Here is a 13,239-nt window from a genome sequence, read left to right as displayed (position 1 = left end):
TAAGCACTCCATGTGCTGATGGAAACATCCCTTCATTACAGATTGGGAGCTCTAAACCAATGTCACAGGGCAAGAGAAGCAAACATTTTCAAGTGGATCATAAGCACTAGGTTTAATACTAACAAGATGCTCTCCCTCTTCCAACCTCTGCTTCCAAGACCCATATGTTTGTTTGGGTGATGGGAAAATTAGCATTGTATCTTGGGGAATAGTTCAGAGAATTTGCTGCTGGTGCAGAGCCTGAGTCTTTAATAGGTCATCTCATCATCTCATCATTTTACATGTCCAAAGCTTTTAAAGAATGTGGTTCTAAGTCCATAGTCTTTACCTGTTTTCCTATAAAGTGAATATTTTTTAGTTAGAAACATGTTTGGTGTGCACTGCAATGTTTAATAAGGCATTCTGTGATTCCCCAGATGGTAATGCTGATATAAGTATGGTGAGCAAAAAATGCAAAACCATCACCCTATATAAAAATATCCAATTGCCATTTCTTCCATGATGGTAAGGATCCACTGTTATTGAAGTTCAATTGGATGGCTGGTTCCCCTGAGATATTACCCCACATTGGGAGGCAGTGTCATTCAGTGTCAGTTCCTGCTGCTTATTGACTGATCACTCATCAATAAATGTAAATAGGTCAGCCTTGGAGAGGTGTGGTCCATAATGTTGAGTTCCTACAAAATTTCATCCTTGACACCAAGGCTACTTTGTTTTTGAGTCTATTGAGCAGGGGTTGGAGTGACCTGGGAAAGAAGCCTCCCAACATTTATTAACAAAGAGAGTCATCCTGTCCACTTCATTACTGAAAACCTTCCTTATTAAGGAGTAGTTTTGATAAATGTTCACCCTAAAAACAAGGTTCTCCTGTTTTGAGCCTATTCCAAGAGGCCTATCCATGCATCATCAAAACTCCTTGACACCAATATTCCAATTTTGTTAACTCAGAATAAACAGCCTTCACTCAGATCATATTTCCTTCAAGGAAAAGTAAACAATCAGATATACAACTTAAAGTTCTGCCACACCTGGAGGATTTTTTTGTGTGTGTGTGTGCTTTAAGGAAGGAATTAGCCTGTCATCAGACAGGCTCCAGATGCCAGCTCCTATAGGGTCTGCTTTAGTTGCAAAAGCCACCTTGCCAAGAGCATAACTTTGCCAAGGTACCACATATCCAATGACTGATTGGGGTGGAAGTCTAAGGGCCTGGCCATTTGGGACCTTCAGGACAATGTTGATGAACATGCTCTAGAGTTCTCCATGAGGTTGAAAAAGTTTTATTTGTCCACCAACAACACCCATCCCCTTCCTCTGATCAATGCTGCTTTTCTTCTATTCCTTTCTCAGGTGTTGATTCTAAATAAATGTTCTCCATTTCAAACTCCATCTCCATCTATTTCTGGAGAACCTAACCTGTGACACCATGTACAAATCTGGATAGAATGTTTTCCTTCTCAGTCAATAGTCTATTGATCCATAGGTGGGGGTTGAAGGAGGTTTGCCTATGTGGCAAGATTAGCTAAACTGAAATGAAAACTTCATGCTCATGTAAAACAATCGTGTTTTCAGGACTTTCTTAAGCCAGAACTTCTAGGTATCACTGCTACCCAATGACAAAGTGATTAAAGGCCTGCCTGATTTTATGGCTAGTGTATTTTATAAATCCCAGTTTACTAATCCACGATCAGGTGTGTAGTTACAAGAGTAATAGCTAACTCTAAAAAAGAGTCTACTACCTTTCCCAAATAGGTGTGGCTTCATCCTCAAATCCCAAGGACTTTTCCTGAAATTTTATTTTCAGGGAAACTTGCTCTAGGCATCCCCAAATCTTTCAAAGACATAATGAGCACAGCTGATCTACTACATGATAGAAATGAGCTCTAATTTCCACCAAGTCTTATAAAGTGAGGAACTTCCTAACTATTGAAAAAGAGCTTAGATACAAGTGACAAATGACCACATTTGCCTAAATATTACATTTCGGAAAAGTATGAGAGGCTTCGAAATAGAGCAAAATATATTGAGTTATGGTGACTCATTTAAGCCAGTCTGGGATGGGGGATGATGATTCAAGTGAGGATCCCTGAAGACAGTGACATCTGGGATGGGATTTGAGCAATAAGCCTGAATAAAGGGACAAAAACAAAACAAATAAACAAACAAAAAACCACAAAAACAACAAACAAACAAACAAAAAACTTGCAGTGGCATTCTCAGCCAAGGGATCAGCGTTTACCAAAGCAGTAAGGTGAGAGAATGCAAGGCATAGTCACAGTACTACGAGTTATGAACTCAGCCTTGTATCTCAACTAATTTTCAAGAACTCTGGTCTATCTGGGGAAAAGGCAAACTGTGAAGATATTTATTGTTTAATATTAGTAGGAGAAGCTCCAGAAAAATGTGCAAGGGTTACAAATAAATATTTTTATTCTCTCCTACTCACTGCATGGAGAGAGATTTGTGGCAATATTGCACAAGCTTCACAAAGAAGAAAAAGAAATCACAAGAACTCTTTCCTTCTTGTCCTTTTTCAGTTCTTGGGGCTATGCCATGGAAGGAGGTTTATCCATGCACATCGCACCTTACCATATGTCATAGTTGTTAATAATGTAGGCGCTGGGTTTAGAGCTCCAGAAGTTATTGGCTATGAAACCCTGAGCAAGTTTCTTAAACTTTCTAAAATTCAATTTCCTTGAATGTAAAATTAAAAGAAGACGTCTCTAACTAATGAAGTTATTGCAAGGAGGATTAAGTGAGGTGACAGGAATTCAGTGCTCAGTGAAGTGTAGGGTTATGAAAAAATGCTCCAAGATTACCTATTTTTCATTATTGTTACTTGAAATATTTGTATGATACCCTCTCAAAATCAAGAGACTTTAGATAAGCATAATAGGTTGGTGGGCTTGTTTTGGTTCTCTCTGTAGTCCCCTGTACTCTGATCTTGACTCTGACTTCTTTCCCATGATTCAGGAGGGCTACAGACCAAGTTTTAAGTTCTTGTTCATGATTATGGAGATAATAGGAAATCTATTCTCTGATGCTATCAAATCATTACATTTATGTATATATTTAATATGGCCAAATCCAAGTGAAGATTAATGTTCATGGCAGAGAGAACATTTGAAAATTAAAGAATTTGAATTCCACTTAGCTTCATTGACAAAAATAATCACTGGAAATGCAAGTTATTAATTTATATTAATGTCAGGGATGCCAGGGATATTTGTGATAACTGGATGAAATAGACATTTGTCCTATTTAATCTATACTTTATATTTCTTACTAAGAATCGGGCAGAATACTCTACATCAAAAAAAGAAAAAGGATCAAAGTTTGTCACACCTTATAACTCATGCTACATTTTCCAAAGTGGGCTTTGAAAACTACTAGTTTTTGGAACTCATAAATAGTTCTTATGTGAAAACAGGCTCCATAGTCAAAGACTTTCAAGAAATATAGGGTTTTATTCTGCTTTGTTGAGATATAATTGACATATAATACTGTGTAAACTTTAGGTGTATAATGTGATAATTTGATACATGTTTATATTGTGAAATGATTACCACAATAAGGTTAGTTAACATACCCAGCGCTTCACATCATTACCTGTGTGTGTGTGTGTGTGTGTGTGTGTGTTGAGAGCATTTAGAGTCTACTCTCTTTGCAATTTTCAAATATACAATACAGTATTGTTACCTCTCGTTATCATGCTATAAACTAAATCCCCAGAACCTATTCATCTTATAACTGGAATTTTGTACCCTTTGACCAACACCTTCCCATTTCTCCCACTCCTCAGCTCCTGGCAACCACCAATATACTGTTTCTATGAGTTCACCTTGTTTAGATTTCAACTTTAAGTGAGATTGTCCAATATTTCTCCTTCTTTGACTTATTTCACTTAGCACTCAAGGTCCATCCATGTTGTCACAAATGGCAAGATCTCCTTCTTTATGACTGAATAATATTCCATTATATATAACATTTTAATTTACTCACTTGTCAATGGATACTTAGGTTGTTTCCATGTCTTGGCTATTGTGAATAATGCTCCGATGAACATGGGGGCTGTGCATATCTCTTTGAGATAATGATTTCATTTCTTTTGGCTACATACCCAGAAGTAGGGTTGCTGGAGCCAATGGTAGTTTTGTTTTTTAATTTTCTGAGGAAACTACATAATGTTTTCTACAATGGCTATACCAATTGACATTCCTACCAGTGTGTACAAGGGTTTCCTTTTCTCCACCACCTTGCCAACATATTGTCTTCTTGATAATAGCCATTCCAACAGGTGTGAGATGTTATCTCAATGTGCTTTTTTATTTTATTTTGATGATTAATGATGTTGAACATTTCTTCATGCACCTGTTGAAGAGTTTTAACAAAGTTAAACAGGATTCTCTACTATAAGACCTCACAGAAATTTTACCACATACTTATAAACTGTAGATTACTTTTTTTAAATTTTTTTATTATTTTTTCCTTCTTTTTAAGTTATTTTTTTAAATTAACATATAATGTATTATTGGTTTCAGGGATACAGTTCTGTGATTCACCAGTCTTACACAATACACAGCACTCACCGCAATATATATATATATATAATATATATTATATATAATATATATAATATATAATATATAATATTTTATATATAATATATTAATATATATATTGAGTTTGGTAAGTTCTTTATAGATTTTGGATACTAGCTCTTTATCTGGTATGTCATTTACGAATATCTTCCTCCATTCTGTCAGTTGTCTTTTGGTTTTGTTGACTGTTTCCTTTGTTGTACAAAAGCTTTTGATCTTAATGAAGTCCCAATAAATTTTTGCCCTTGCTTTCCTTGCCTTTGGCAATGTTTCTAGGGAGAAGTTTCTGCGGCTGAGGTTGAAGACGTTGCTGCCTGTGTTCTCCTCAAGGATTTTGATGGATTTCTGTCTCACATTGAGGTCTTCATCCATTTTGAGTATTTTTGTGTATGGTGTAAAGAAATGGTCCGGTTTCATTTTTCTACATGTGGCTGTCCAATTTTCCCAACACCATTTGTTGAAGAGACTGTCTTTTTTCCATTAGACATTCTTTCTTGTGTTGTCAAAGAGTAGTTGGCCATAGAGTTGATGGCCCGTTTCTGGGCTCTCTATTCTGTTCCATTGGTCAATGTGTTTATTTTTGTGCCAGTACCATACTGTCTTGAGGATTACAGCTCTGTAATAGAGCTTGAAGTCTGAAATTGTGATGCCACCAGCTTTGGTTTTCTTTTTCAACATTTCTCTGCCTATTTGAGGTCTTTTCTGGGTCTGTACAAATTTTAGGATTATTTGTTTCATTTTTTTGAAAAAAGTTGATGGTATTTGGTAAGGATTGAATTGAATGTGTAGATTTCTCTATGTAGCATAGGCATTTTCACAATATTTATTCTTTCAATCCATAAGCATGGGACATTTTTCCATTTTATTGTGTCTTCTTTAATTTCTTTCATGAGTACTCTATGGTTTTGTGAGTACAGATTCTTTGTCTCATTGGTTAAAGTTATTCCTAGGTATCTTGTGATTTTGGTTGCAACTGTAAATGGGATCAACTCCTTAATCTCTTTCCTCTGTCTTGTTGGTGTATAGAAATGCAATTGACTTCTATGCATTGACTTTATATCCTGACACTTTACTGAATTCTTGTATGAGTTCTAGCCATTTTAGGGTAGAGTCTTTTGGGTTTTCCACATAAAGGATCATATCATCTGCAGCAACCTCTGGCATATCATTAATATGTGTCAGATTCATTTTAATTTTTTTTGCCAACAAAGCAACTCTAAACCCAGGGCCATGATTTGCAGAGTGTAGTGCAAAAGGAGAATATAGGGCCTGTGCAGGGGTAGAGAAGTTAATCTTTCCTTTATGGCCTGTGACCGCAAGCCACCCAGGTAGTCACACCAGAAGTTCAGTACCTGAATGGGAAGTAGATAAATGATCCCTTCCAGGTCACCTACTAAATGCCAGCTTAGGATGGAGAGGTCTTGCTGCCATGCCTCATCCCGAGACACTGTAGGACGCTCACTCCTAAACCTCCTCCTGTGTGTGCAGGCTCCCCAGGGTGGGTGGAAGACAGCCACAGGAGCAGACCTCCCCACATTGGTGTGCCCTGGTCACTGCCCAGAAAGGCTCACAGCGGTAATGGAGTCATAGTAGAAAGTAAAGGTGGCCAAGAACCCATCTTGGGAAGGCAGAGAGGTGGCAAGAGGCAAGAACATGTAGGGGCTGAGCCTCCAGGCCCACAGCCCAAGCTCTATTACCTGATTAGACTTCTCTTGCAAAGCACAAAAGATAAAGATAAAATCATTAAGAATTTCAAGATGGCTACCATGGAGTGCCACTCTTCTGAGTATGGCCCTATGTGGCTGCACCAGTCACACACCTTAAAGTCAGTCCTAACTAAACCTTATTGTCATGTGTACAGTCTTCTGTTCCTCATGCAGCATAACCACCTCCTCACACCTTGAAAGAACTAGATCACTGTGCAGGTAAGTTAACAAGTCATTGTTGTATTAATCTGCTAGGGCCACCAGAACAAAGTACCAAGGGCTGAGTAGCTTAAGCAGCAGAAATTTATTTCCTCACAGTCCTGAAGGCTAGAAGTCCAAGATCAGGGTGTTAGCAGCCTGTTTTCTCTCTGAGGACTTTCTTCTTGGCTTGTAGATGGTCGTCCTCCCCCTGTGTCTTCACATGGTCTTCCCTGTGTGTATCTGTGTCCAAGTATCCTCCTCTTCCTTTAATCCGCAGGTTGGTTCCTCCTGCTCTGGAGGTCTCTGTCTCCGCTTCCTATAAATGATGTGTGGGTGGTACGCTCCCTCAGTCAGTGGATGCTTTTTGATGGGTTCAATAAAGAAATCTCCATGTGGTAGATGGAAAAATACAGTCAGCCCAAGCAGCTCACTGCCCTGGAGATCCAAGTGGAGAGATCCAGTGGGCTGAGCCTATGGCCAGGGCTGGGGATAGTCCCCAGGTGGACGCATACTTCCCGGGGGTGGAGGATCCACTGGGAGAATGGGGTGCAGTCCCCTGCCTGGCACAGCTAAGTGCAGCTGCTGGAGTGCGTGTTAGAGAGGGTGGTCCTGGAGGAGCAGCCCGAGAGGGATTTGTTCATATGGTCTTCAGGAAAGCAGCAGCCCAAGTACATAGCACACAACCCCTGGGACAAACCAGGCAGAACCAGCATAGGGGGCTGTGGTGGGCGGTAGCAACATCTGGTTTGGCTTCCAGGAAGGGGTCTCCAACACCGTGCTGAGTGGCTTGTGCATCAGGGACCTATGCTAGCCCGAGCCTCAGATCCATGCCAGCTGCCCCCAACCACAACACAGGTCCAGGAACCACACTTTCAAACTGTAGATTTCTAAGAGGGGGTAGAGCAGTATTATCAAATAGAAATATAATTTGAGCCACATGTGTATTTTTTAACTTTCCAGAAGTCACATTAAAATGAGAGAGGTAAAAATAATTTTAATCAATTATTTTTAATCCAATATATCCAAATGATATCATTTTTACAACCAATATAAAATTATTAGTGAGCTATTTTACATTGTTTCCCCCCATAATATGTGTTTGAAATCCAGTGTGTATTTTCAGCTTGTAGCACATCACAATTTAGACTAGCCACATTTCAAGACCTCAAAAGACCTGTATAGTGAGTGCCTACCACATTTCATAGTACAGGGCTAGACTATGCAGTACTTCTCAAACTTGCTTTTCTATAGATTAGTTTTCATGGGACATGTTGAGGGATTATATTTCATTTTGAGAAACACTCATTTATGGAGGAGATTAATAGAGTTATCACCAGATGCAAGAGAAGAATGAGGAAAGGGAAAATGTCATTAAGCTATGAAATTGGAGCAAACATAAAGCCTTAGTGGCTACCGTTAATAATAACTCAGCATAACCGATGTATCACAGCTAGTGTATTGACCTACACGCGAGAGTAGACAGACATTCAGCTGAATTGCCATGGTGGTGGAAGGTGGAAGGAACATGAGAAGGCAACATGTCAGCAAATATAAGAGGGTAAGCAGTGATCAGAGCAAGAGCCTGAGGAGCACACCATATAGTCTTGCAGCTGGGATCATGGTATTCAAACAGAAGGACTCAAATACACTGCTCTAGGAGGAACAGTGATTCTCTCTAAATTTAGTTATTTTTCCAATTAAAACAATTCTAGGAAAGAAAGTATTGAGCCCTCAGAACTCCTTCTACATTCATTCTAAGTCACTCTCAGATAATTTAGGTGAAATTCTATAGATGAGGGTTGCTGAAAAGGGATCCTGAGTTTTTCATCACAAACAAGACTTGGCTTGGACCCTAAGGTTTTGTGTTTCCATCTTGAAGGATCGCAGCTCCATTTGTTTCCTCCCTACCTTATAGTAGCTCAACTACTGCCTTGGCATTAAATTACTCCCTCTAGCCCAAATGAGTTCATTATCACCCTCCCAAACACCTAGATTACTCATAGGGTTTTAGGGCCATCGAAGATTTATGCTCAAAGTCTGAAATAGGTTTAAGGACTATACACCTTCCTTTTCCAAATGGGAATTAAAAAAATAACCTTATTCAGAACTGGTCTAGAGCCTTTCGCTATTGAAAACAGGCTTTAGCAGGGCAAAAGAAAACAAAACCCTCTTCATGACATCTATGCAGGGGTTCTTGAATTTAAACCTAAAGACAAGAGAAAGGAGGGGCAAGGTGAGGAAAGATGTAATTTGTATAATTGTAGTGCTATGGATGGGAACACCAATACTGCCAGATTTAATTATTCCTTTCATCTTGCCTTATTTCACTCTTTAAGATCAATATGCTTGTTCTCTTCTTAAGCAGCAACGATTTCTACAATCTAAACATAAATTTAATCATGTGCTGCCATCCCAGTGTTTATAGACTCTGTCAAAGACATAGACCATTATAATTATTTTCTCAATCATTTGCCACAAGAGAAACACTTCAGGCAACACTAAAACTTAACTTAATCACCAGAAACAATATAAGTTCAACAAATGGATCTTATTAGTTGGTCATTTTAAAGAAGGAGTAAAGCTCATTTTCCAATACTTTAATTTTCTGCTAAGTTTCAAATTGTGTTTACATACAGACCTTGAACTATTACCATATTTTATATGAAATATAAATGGAACAGTGTCATGAAGATTGTTATTAAAACTGATTCCTAGTGCGGTATGTGCAACTTTCTAAGTCATAAATCATTAGGGGTAGTTTACTTCCACTCTAAAAAGGAACTGTATGTCAATGCTAAAAATGAGTAGTAAGTGTAGATTATAGAAATGGCTAAAAGGAAATAAATTGTTTAGAAGAGAAAGCACTTATCAGAAGAAGTGGCCACTCAGATGACCTCCAAAACTTTCAGATTCAAGAGATTACAGATTTGATACAAATGAAATAAACATATATAGATTTGTGAAAGAAGCCAATGCTATTTTAACAGACTACATAATCCAGCAATGCCAGACATAGACTTCATGGTATTCTGTTTTAAAATGTGAGTTTCAACTAAATAAGAGGAAACTCAGATAAGTATAAAAATAAAAGTGATATTTAATTTTATTAAAAGCTTGTACAGTAACAAGACACCAATATGGGAAATTAGAAGTATGTACATACTTCATGAATGTGTATTCATTCATACACATAGAATGACTATGTGTATGAATGAACATCTGTGCATGCCTATGTGTTTTTGTATATGTTTTTGTTTTTTATTTAGATGTGAGGCTGCATGTATATGAATGTGCATTTTCAAGTGTGCTCTTGTTCTTTAAAAAAATTTTTTAAGGACAAAAGTGGGATCTGCTATAACATCAACATTTTGTTTTAAAAATAGGAATTTAATGGGGGCTTCTGGGTGGTTCAGTCAGTTAGGCTTCCCACTCTTGGTTTTTGGCTCAGGTTGTGATCTCATGGGTCATGAGAGTGAGCCCCAAGTGGAGGTCCCAGCTCAGTGGAGAGTCTGGTTGAGATTCTCTCCCTCTGCCCCTCCCCCCTGCTCTCTCTTTCTCTCTCTAAAATAAATAAATAAATCTTAAAAAAAAAATAGGAATTTAACAATATGTAGAAATTCATTACAAAATCAGATAAAATTCTCTCATTTTTTTTCAAAGTAGCAAGAGATTCCTAATTATAATAACTTTGAAGAGACTCTACAGAGTGCATTTTATTATTTTGTTGATTTTTAAAATTATCTACTTAAAGCTCACAAAATATCTAGAAAAAATAAAACAAGTCCCTTGTACTCCCACCAGATAGTTAAATCTACCAATTGGCTACACTAACTTAAAAAATATGTTACCTTTTTAGTAGAAGATCCTGTGGACTCTTTTACAAACTCATTTCCTTCCTTGCCTCCCACAAGTATTCACTACCCTGAAGACTTATATCCTTTCTATTCATTATTTTATACTTTCACTATTTAATCATGTTAAGCATATAACACATTATCTGTATACTTTTATACTTTATGGAAATAACATCCTACTGTAAATGTCATTCCATATTTATCTTTCTTTGCTTAAGGTTATGTTTTTGAGATTTACACTGATACATATTTATATTGCTAGCTCTAGTGAATTCATTTTAACAGCTATGTAGGATTCACTGTAAAAGTATAAAACATTATTTTTGTTGATCCTCAAATTGATAGACATTTCAGTTATTTCAAATTTGTTGTTCTTCTAATCAATCAGACAGTGATTATTCCTTGCAAGAAATATGCTCTGGAACCTGAATAGAGTTGGAGATTGTTGAAATTCTGGGAAGGACATCTTTGACTTTATGAGATCAACACATGCTTTCCATTGTGTTTGTACAACTTAAATTGTGGTATATGAAGTTCATATTATCCCACATCCTCACCAAAACTTATTATCATGCTTTTTAATTTTGTCACTATGAAAGATGTGAAATGGTAACTCAACTTTTTGTTTTAATTTGCATTTGCTTATTGCCAATTAGCCCACTGTGACATGAGTTCCAAATATTTTTCCAGTTTACCATTTGCCTTTTTATGCTTTGGTGACAGTGTCTCTCCAATCTTTTCTTCCCATTAATTTTTGCTATTCTATTTGTAACTTTGCTATCTGTTTTCTTTGTGTTTATCCTTTTATTCATGTTCTCCAAATTCTTAAGGTGAATTCTTAATTCATTTTTTTCCAGGCTTCCTTTATTTTTTCTTTCTTTAAACATGTATTTAAGGCTTTGCTTTTGTTGGTCCTCAAAATTTCCCCCAGAGACAGTGATTCATCTAATGCTGACATTTAAGCAATGGGGGTTTTAAGAACAACAGGTGAAAGTATGTCAGTTTTTTAAAACAAGTTTTTTGGGTTCCTTGTAGTCACATAATATGGTTGGCTACCTAGACTGCCAAGATGGTGGAGGCAGGTTTTACATACATAGGACAAAATTAATTGTGTTTATGCTGGTATGCCTGTAACAGTGAATAAATCCTTTTTTCAATTAGGGAGCTTCAGCTTTGCTCCCTTTAGGTTATCTTATAAATAAAGAAGTTAAAATTTTGTTTAATAAGGAGATCATTGAGCCCTAGTCAGTGGAACAACATCTAGAAAGTGTGTGATAAGGGAGTTAGACACTATCAGCTTAATCCAGTACCTTCTAATTATGCTTCTCAGTACATATTATTGTCCTTGGAGAGCAATCAAGAACCTTTACTAGGATTTTCTTCGTGTGTGTATGTGTGTGTGTGTGTGTGTATGTGTGTGTGTGTAAGGTCAGAATGGTTTGAAATATGTGTAAGTATGTATATGTAACACTTGCCTCTAAAACCAAATGACTTAGTGACAGGTAGTTGCAAGCTAGTTCTATGGGGGAGAAACCAGGCCTTTCTATTGACCATCCTTTGTTTTTATTCTAACTACAAATAATGTTGAAACCTGATGGGTATCCATAAGACCATTTATCTTATGTACTTAAGATGTGCTGATTTTTTAAGCAAGTTTTAGGCATTTTTTTTTTGTCTTTTAAAGATATTTAAAGATCCCAAATCTTTAGCTAATAGACCATTAGAAATCTTCCCCATATCCCTTGTCAATGGGATAGTCATGCATACAGCATCTTTTACAGCACCGTCTTTGCAGATTCATTCACTTCAATTCCATTTATATTGATTTCTATTATTATAGTTTCATGGGTTTCAAATTATTTTAATCTTTGGCATCTTTGTCTATCATTATGTTCCAGAAAATACGGAAAAATGCCTTTATTATGACTAGGAAACCATTAACTTTTTAAAAATCTGTAAATATGGATAACACAGAATAAACCCAACCATTCTGTGGATCCATTTGCAACTTCTAAAGAAGAAATTGTGAATCTAGAACTGAAATTCCTACTGAAAAAAGGAAATATTTTGCCTTTTACTATCTTCATATGTGTGTGTGTGTGTATATGTATATATATATATATATGGGACCTAGATGTGTACATTTCATAAATGATAGTTGGAAAATATGGTTTCTAGGGTAAATGACTAGCCAATTTTCATCAAATGTTTTCATGATTATCTTTTCTGCAAAAGTCATTTTTCTTCCTAAAAGGTTATAAATTGCAAATTTTATATATTTATGCTAAAAATGATTGAGTTCATTATTGTGGGCTTGTAATTTTTTAAAAATTGGGCTTTATGAAAGCTAAAAGCCTCATTTTTAGCATTTGGTAATTCTACAGTGTAATATTCCCTCCAAGGCTGATTTCAGACCATCAGTGGGATGTCAACAAAGAGGGAGCCGGGAAGAGAGTCACAGCAGTGCACCATTATATATATTTCTATCACACAGATTCATTAGATGTAAATAACCTCAAGAACATAGGTAATATTAAATTAATTAGGAAGTGATGAGTTTTAAGTGTATTTTACCTTTGTTTTTAATATAATTTAATTACTTGTAGGTTTATATAACTACTTGTTAATTAATGTCTGCCTTAAGCAATCAACTTAGTAATTGGCTCTCATGAGCTAATATGAGTGTCTGCAGCGCATCACCAGTTAGATCTTTTCTGTATCTCTTTGGTTTTATTACTTGACTTTATAAACAGTTTCTTAGTGAAGCATAATCGTTGGGTTTTCAGGGAAATGATTCCTTTATCTGGTAATTAAGTTTCCTATTTCTTTTGGGAAAATATATCTATATCTATATCTATATCATCTATATCTATATCTATA

At 36.5% G+C, this 13,239-nt stretch overlaps 1 pseudogene; it reads left to right on the top strand.

Moving 5' to 3' along the window:
• Nucleotides 1-13,239, top strand: part of LOC122894572 — a 141,764-nt pseudogene that overhangs the window by 33,167 nt on the left and 95,358 nt on the right.

Source organism: Neovison vison, chromosome 13 (assembly GCF_020171115.1).
Source record: "Neovison vison isolate M4711 chromosome 13, ASM_NN_V1, whole genome shotgun sequence".
NCBI lineage: Eukaryota > Metazoa > Chordata > Mammalia > Carnivora > Mustelidae > Neogale > Neogale vison.
The sequence above is the reverse complement of the archived record's forward strand: the minus strand, read 5'-3'. Positions and strand labels throughout refer to the sequence as shown.